The sequence below is a fragment of the Pteropus alecto genome, unplaced genomic scaffold (genome assembly GCF_000325575.1).
Source record: "Pteropus alecto unplaced genomic scaffold, ASM32557v1 scaffold468, whole genome shotgun sequence".
Taxonomy (NCBI): Eukaryota; Metazoa; Chordata; class Mammalia; order Chiroptera; family Pteropodidae; genus Pteropus; species Pteropus alecto.
The window spans coordinates 886,616-894,882 of NW_006441394.1; the positions used below are offsets into that span (position 1 = coordinate 886,616).

The window sequence follows — 8,267 nt, forward strand, 5'->3', positions numbered from 1 at the left end:
ATATTGTGATAGTTTTGTACAGTGTCAATTAGTTGCTGAACTTATCATGGTGATCACTTTTTTAGGTAAATAAATGTTGAATAACTATGGTATACACCTGAAACTAATATAATATTGTATGTTAGCTATATTTTAATAAAAATCTTTTAAAAAAAGGAAAAAAGCAGTTGTGAAAAGATATATTTGGCAGATTCTTTACGTAAAATAAAAAAGACAATACATGTTACTTAGTAAAAGTAAAGAGGAAGTCTAAAAAAATGTATAGAAATGGTGTCTCTGGAGAGAGGAAAGTAAATGAAACATAGGGCAGAAGATTCGGAGGATCCAAACTTTTCTGTAATATTCCCTCTATTAACAATAACAAGAGATTAATAGGGTGCAGTTATTTGCATTATTTTTCCATTTTAAAAAATGTAGAAAATCCATTCAAAAAAGAGAAAGAAGTAATCCTAGGTAGAGACTGAAATGTGCGAAACTTCTAATCCATTTGAGTTTAAAGGCATATCACACATTCCTGGAATAAATCATACTAGCTAACATTTGAGTTCTTACTATGTCCCGGCCATTATTCTAAGCACGTAAACTTCCCAAGAATCCCATAAGGTATTTTTATCTCTATTTTACAAATGGTGAAATTGAGGCAGAAGAAGAACGTGCCCCAGATCACAAAGCTATCATAGTCATGCACTGCATAACGGTTCAGTCAACAAGGGACTGCCTATTTGACAGTGGTCCATAAGTGTACTGCATGGCCTGGGTGTGTCCTAGTAGCTCTACCACCTAGGTTTGTATAAGTACACTCTATGATGTTAGCACAACAAAGAAATCGCCTAATGACACATTTCCCAGACCACATTCCTGTGAAGTGACACATGACTGTATTGACTCCAGAAGCTATGCTCCTAGAGTCTAGCTAGAGCCTAGAGCTGTCCTAGAGAAAGAACACTGACAACTAGAGGGAAATGATTTTGCATTCACTATAAATGAGACTACACACCCAAAATTTGGCAGTATTGACCCAGCACTATCAGGGGAAAGAGACATGTCTCTGGCAAACATGGGCATTGTAGTTACCAGACAGGTAATGTCTTATGGACTAATGATTTATAAGGCATACCCATAGCCTAGATGATGTTTCCCGCAAAGATTAAACACTTCCTTTATGGATGAACATACTTACACTCCTTGCAATTTGTTTTTTGTGTGTAAGACATATTTAGAAAGGATAAAAATGAAATAGTGCTTTACAGAAAAAGACAATGCTCTTAAATTTACTCTGCTCTCTATGCTTGATTTTCTAATTAATAATCCAGAATGTCAGATACAAGAAAGAGGTAGCCTTAATAACATCAGTAGTCCAGTATTCCCACACTGTCCCAACTGAAGTTCATTCAATAAACTGATGTCCTGGCTTTTACATCGACTTTTTGTGAGCTTTGTGAACTCTACGCACAATGACAAAACTTAGTTTTCTTCCAGAAAAGTGGAATGGTAACAACCAAGCAACTGCCAACTTTAAATGCTATCTGAATGACTAAGCAAGCTTGCTGCTCTCTGACAATAGAAAGTTACACAAATGGGAAGTACAGGCACACCTTGGATATACTGCAGGTTTGGTTCCAGATCACCACAGTAAGGCAAGTATCACAATAAAGTGAGTAACAATATTTTCACTGGTAGAAGGTCTTGCCTTCAATTTGGAGGGGCGGGGTGGGGCGGGGAGCGAATGCATCATCTCTGTAAAGTGCAATCATTAAAGCAAAGTGGAATAAAATGAGGTATGCCTGTAATTTTTCCTTTCCACTTCACTGAGTTCCTTTGTATCAAACTCAGTAAAGAGCAAAAACAAGTATTTGGTTAGATGAATGTACTAGTTTAAAAATTATTTTTTCATATAGTCTCTCATCTAACCTTCACAAAAATACTAGAGGAAGACAGAAATTATCATCCATAGTTACACTGAAGGGAAAAATGTTGATTTTTGCCTTGGATAAGAGAGGAAGCTTGGTTAGGAGTTAGGTAGAACTCCAGGAAGAAGAAATTAGTTTACTCTTAATCACCTAATATCACACATCCCAGCAAATCTGCTATCCTCTTGTCTTACAGTACCTTTCCTATGACTGAGCCCCAGAAATCAAGTCTTTTTCATTTTGTTAGAACATTAACTTCTTTTTCTAAAAACTATGTCCTCTTTCTCAAAATTGCTGCTCAAGCCTCACCTGTTTCACAAGACTTCCTCAAATTAGAGCCTTCAGACTCTTATCTTATAGAAACACTTCCCCTTCCCCTCTCCTTCCACTCGTTACATACACTAACGCCTCCTAGCTGTTAGTTATGCAATATATTTGTTGTTATACCTGCACCTTGAGCGTAAGAGCTGTTTGCTGCTCTGATAAACAGCATCTTGAGTTTGCTCAACTTCTCCCATTAGGGTGTAAATTAACTAAAAATAACCCATAGTATCTAATACAGCTCCTACCTTACATAGTCGAGTAGCAATTTTTTCATCCCTTTAACATAACTGTCATTTTAAAAACAGAAGTAGTGAAAAGTACAATAGCTTTGGAGTGAGACATATCTGTATTTAAATCTCTGCCACTTATGTCTACAATTCTCTGTAAATCAAAAATTAATTCAAAATAAAAAGTAAAAAAGGAATTGAAAACCTCTGCCACTTGCTACTGTATAACTGTAGTTAAGGCATGATACTCAACTGCTTAGACCTTGATTTCTGCATCTGAACAATATACATTATACGGCCTCCAACAAAGGACTGTTAGAAGAAAGTTGTCTCAAACTAGAGCTCCTCAAAAGGAGGTTTTTGTTTTTCAACCTATGCTTTACAATATTTTAAATTAGAAAAGTATAATTTCTCTTCACTCTAAACCATGACTGATCAATGCCTAACTAGAACTTCATACATAACATGTTTCCCAATACTTCAGTGTCATCTACTGACCATTTAACACAACCATAAAGCACTACTGCAAACAACAGAACACAATATACTCAGGTCACTCTGATCATCTATTCTTTTCCACTCATCTCACATCTCTAGCCTCATTCCCTACTACTCATCTTTATTTACAAACCAATTTGCCTATTTCTTAAGAAGCTTATTACAGGCAAGAAGAGTTAGGTGTGCAGATAACAGTAATCTTGTCTCACAGAAGCACAAGGAAGCAAGGCTAAACAAAGGTATGAAGTGATAAGTGACTGCAACACATATTAATGGAGGACAAACTGTTCCCTATGTGAATAGATAGTCCTAATTCAGGCAACTCGATTTTTTTTCAGGCTTTCAATTCTTTCCCCTTGATCAGTGGTTTTCAAATATTTTTAGCTATGGAACCCCATATATAAAAAAGACATCGGCAGAGGCTACCTTGGCTGAAGTAAAGAGGGGTAGGTACAGTGGAGACTTTTCAAAGAAGCTTAGGGGCTATATGCTCTAGTGTGAAAAATCATTGTCCTAGATCAGTGGTTCTCAAAGTGTGGTTCAAAGTTCTCTAAAAGTACCCAAGTCTACAGCCATGCCACCCTGAACACGCCGGATCCCGTCTAATCTCAGAAGCTAAGCAGGGTTGGGCCTGGTTAGTACTTGGATGGGAGACCACCAAGGAATACTGGGTGCTATAGGCTTAAAAAAATAATAATAATAAATAAAAATAAAAAAAAGTAAAAATACCCAAGACCTCTTTTGAAGGAGTCTATGAAGTCAAAACTATTTTCATAGTAAGTATTAGACATTATTTGCTTTATTTTACTGTGCTGACCTCTGCATTGAGGTGCAAAAATCAATGGTATATAAAACTGCTATAACCTGAGCACGAATAAGGACAATGACCCCAAACTGTACTAACAGTCACTGAATTCTTTACTGCCACCCACTTATAGTACAAAAACATCTTTGACTTGAATGTCCTTGATGAAGCACTAAAAAGTATTGATTGTATCACTTCTCAAAATTTCAGTACACATCTTTTTAATATTCTGATTATTCTTTGGAATAAAATGGAAAGTACTCAAAAGCAAGTGTGCCTATTGAAATACAAGGGTTATCTCAAGGTAAAACATTTGTGTGGTTACTTTTTGATTAGAAAGCTGAACCAGCATATTTTTTTCATGGAACACCATTTTTATTTCAAAGAATAAATGACAAACTATGGTTATTCAGATTTAAAGTGAAAATTAGAATTTTGAAAGCTTGTGTCCACCACAATGAGCTTGTCAGCTTCCCAACTCTTAAACAGACTCATCTAATGAGATGAGTGGAAGAAATATTAACAACTGTACAATTAAATTTGTTAACATTTGGAAGAGTTGTATAACTTAGTGAACCAATAATTTCTAAATGACCAACGTATGATGTCATAAAATCATGCGTGAATAAATACCCAAAGTGCATGGACAAATGAATTTTAATATACAGAGTACCTAAAGTTCAATGATATAGTTTCAGATTCCACATTGCAACAAACCTTTAAAAAAGTTTGAGTGGAATGTCAATAAATATCTACAATTATTTGAAAAGGCTATTAAAAAAATCCGTTTGATTATTAAAGATATCCAAACTGTAAAAAACAAATAAATCAACCTTCCCTTTCCAACTACATATCTGTATGAGGCTGGATTTTGTTCACATACTTCAACCAAAACAACACATTAACCATCTGAATGCAAAAGATCTGCAAATCCAGTGGTCTTCTGTTAAGTCAGACTTTTAAAGAGATCTGCAAAAAAGGAAGACAACGCTGCCCTTGTCATTAACTTATTAAATTTTTCATAAAATGGTTAGCAGATTAACTTTCAAAATCTCTTAAAATCTGTTTTAAAATGAAATTATTTTAATTTCTGCACAGTAAATACCAGTAGGTATAACCTACGTAAATAAAAACTGTTTCAAGTCTTCAACAATTTTTAAAAGCATAAAGGAGTCTAGAGACCTCACACTTTGAGAACAGCTATCCTGGACTATTGCTATAGGCTCCTTCTAATTAATTTGCCTGACTCCAGTTTCCCATCTTCCAACCTACCCTACTACTACTCCCAGCGTAAACTCACTCTTAGTATCAGGCCTAGCTAATTAGAGCTGTATTTTAAAGAAATAATTTGTAGTCCTCTACTGAAAATTTCCAATTGTTCCACATCACGCTGAATTAAGTACAAGTTCTCCAATATGGCAAATAATTCTCAGTATTTATTAAATTCTCAGTGTCAGTACAGTGGGTCAAAACCTCCCATCCGTGCATATTTATGTGGCATCAAGTGTATCAGTGAAATGAAAAGATAACGGAACCACACAGCATCACACTTTCAATTACATTGGGTCAACTACAAGCTCTTTTGCTTTATTTACCCAACGGTCTATCCCTTTTCAAATAAGAACTTGATTTTTCTTATACTAGAGAATGGGAGGCTACCACAGAAATGAAACAAGAAACTAGAGAAAATGAGTCTAGGACTCTTACTCTTTTCAGCTTCACAACACCAGAGGTTCACCAATATAAAGGTTTTTCAAGGACAATTTTAACACAATGCAACTTATTAGCTAACTTTAAAAGCATACATCTGGCAACATAAAAGTATGATTTTACTAAAATATTGGGAATGTTTTCTCTAGAGAAGTGATCTCGATCAGGGACAATTTTGCCCAGAAGACATATGACAATGTCTAGAGACATTTTGGATTGTTACAACTTGGGGACGGGGGTATTACACGAATCTCTAATAGGTAGAGGCCAGGAATGTTGCTGAACATCCAACAATAAACAAGACGGCTCCCCGACAATGAAGAATTACCTAGGCCAAAATGTCAATAGTGCCCAGGCTGAGAAACCTAGCTCTAGAGACGTACTATGTCAAATACAGCAGGTCCTCCAATGTCATTTCGCTCAACGTGGTTTTGTTATTATGATGAGATGCCATAGGAACTCATTTATATCAATTAGCCTGTCATAAAATTGGTTTCCTCATGTTGTTTCGCAGTACTTCCAAGAACTTATTAATGATGCTAAATGAGGGCTTATGGTACTGAGGTTCAATTCCACATACAAAGAATGCACCAAATTCTCAAGAAATGGTGTTTACATACTCTGCCTCTAATACCTATCGTTAAATCTCTAAATACTCTAACCTGCAACAGATTTCATAATTACAGATGTGCTATGTATTGGAAATTAAACATCAATACTACTATCCCTTACTTCCTAGGTTAACTGCCACCATAAAAAATATCACAATAAAATAATCCATTTTTTTTAATAAGCTGTGAAATTGGCTCCCTAAAAGTTCTACTTGTTCTTAGCTATGTAAGAGCTAGTGAACATGAATAGTCAGTTATCAAATTACCACGTAACTTATGAATGGTATAGGTCCTCTTATCTGGGCCCCATATTTCAGGAGCACACAAATACTCAGTCACCTTATAGATTATTTTTAACTCCTCCATATTTGTTTATTCATTCAAGCAAACACATTTACTGAGGGCCTATGATGTGCCAAACAACCTGAACAGAAAGACAAAAATATTTTACCACAGTCTAACAAAAAGACAAACAGTTAAAACACAAAGTGATTTGTGCTATAAATAGAAGTATCAAATAAGTGTTATGAAAGTTTGCAGGGGAGAGAATGCCAAGAAAGGCTTTTCAGAAAGTGATGCCTGAACTGATTAAATGTCACAGAAAATATACCCTGTTCATGTCTTCGTATTTAGACCACAGTTCTCTTCTGTTCTTGTACACTATTTTTCAGTTTTTGCTTTGTCATCTAAACAAGAGCAAAGTGACCTCTGACTGATATAAACACATCAAAGAGGCAACTAATTCAATTTCATCAAACCTTAATGAAGAGTCAAAAAATAATTCCATCAAAATATTTCCCAGTACCTCCATCTTGTCCAACTTTTGGTTGTTTTTAAAATAGCCTGACTTCTTCCACCAAATAAATATACCATCTGTCACCCAGTTAACAAGTGCTTCTTTCTGAATTTTTAAGACTGTAACAGGGAATTCTTACTGTTCTTTCCTCTAGTTTCTTCTTTCAAAATAGTTTAATTTTCTCATCTTCTTCTATTACAAAACTTTGAATTGTGTACCAGAGAGAAATCATGAGTTCCAAAGTACAAGAAATACAAATGACTGCTGCCTACCTTTCTAAGTTTCGTTTGTATTTCCTGCTTTCTGTTCAGTACTGCCGTGGGCCACTAACTGGACTTTCTTCTGAGTCCCTAGCAGTTGACACAAATAAAAAATCTTACATTTGCAACAGGAAGCTAGCCAAGGACTTTTAGTTTTACCCATTTGTTTTCCAATATATAACATTACTGACATTCTTTAACCAACTTTCAAGTTTTCATGGTCTAGATAAGGGTACCACTAATCAAGCGTCTGTCTGCCGAACAGAGCTGGTAGTAACTAAGTACGCAACGCTATTGAAGAATATATCTGCTTCCAACTACCGAATACTCCTGGCCTCTTTACAAAGGGAATTCTCAATAATGGAAGGCTGGAACACCCAGAAAGGGTGATGTAGCACACAGATTTCCAGACTGAGTCAGATCTGGCATTGGCTAATTCTGTCCCCTCTCTGGGCCTCGGTTTCTCCAACTATAAAACTTGCACGTGATGTAGGGTAGGAAGATTAGCTTAATTTCCGAAATCCTTATGGCTATCCAGAAACCCCATCATTCCCCTCTTCTAGCTTTACATGGAACACGTGGGAGACCAGAAAATAATCTTTTACTCCACTAAACCGACCTTAATTCTCGGATATGTCTTAAAAAGCTAACAAACTCCCGACCCATCATCCACCCTAACCCCGGGACAGCGAATTTCCCCTGTAGGAGAGGCCAAAGCAAATAAAGCCCATCCCACACGACAGTCAAGGAAGTACTGGGAACCCATTAAGGATTTTAAGGCGCTGCCATCGCAAAGGACCAGCCCACCTAATCACGGCCGGGCAAATGAATGAGTACAACCGGGTAGATGGACGCTTCCTGAGCGTAGGCTGCGACATGAGACCCTTCACCCCGACCCCAATCCCCACGGATAGCAATTCCCTCCAGCTTCCAAGGAGCCGGGCCTCAGGGCCGCAGGGCTCCGCCCCCTCCGTCAGGGCAGAAGGTGCGCGCCGGGGCGCGAGACTTCGGCGCGGAGGGCCTGGGACGCCCCGCGCACCGCCCGCCCAGAGGGGAGGAGGAGCCTGTCGGCCCCGGGCCGCCACGGCCCCGGCTCCCGACTTACCGCGGTGCGGTGGGGGAGGGG

General features: G+C 37.5%; 1 protein-coding gene and 1 pseudogene across 8 annotated transcripts in view; one reads left to right on the forward strand and one right to left on the reverse strand.

Annotated features, from left to right (window-relative positions):
• Positions 1-8,261, reverse strand: part of NUP98 (nucleoporin 98) — an 88,242-nt gene extending 79,981 nt beyond the window's left edge. For 7 of the 8 annotated variants that reach the window (XM_025051578.1, XM_025051575.1, XM_025051577.1 and 4 more), the window contains exon 1: positions 8,247-8,261. The gene's annotated coding sequence lies outside the window, so the exon portion shown is untranslated. Of the gene's footprint in view, positions 1-7,153; positions 7,248-8,246 lie in introns of those variants that run through there. The other variant, XM_006918702.3, reaches the window with a different exon arrangement.
• LOC112485368 lies at positions 3,524-3,642 on the forward strand (annotated as a pseudogene).
• Positions 8,262-8,267: the final 6 nt, after the last annotated feature.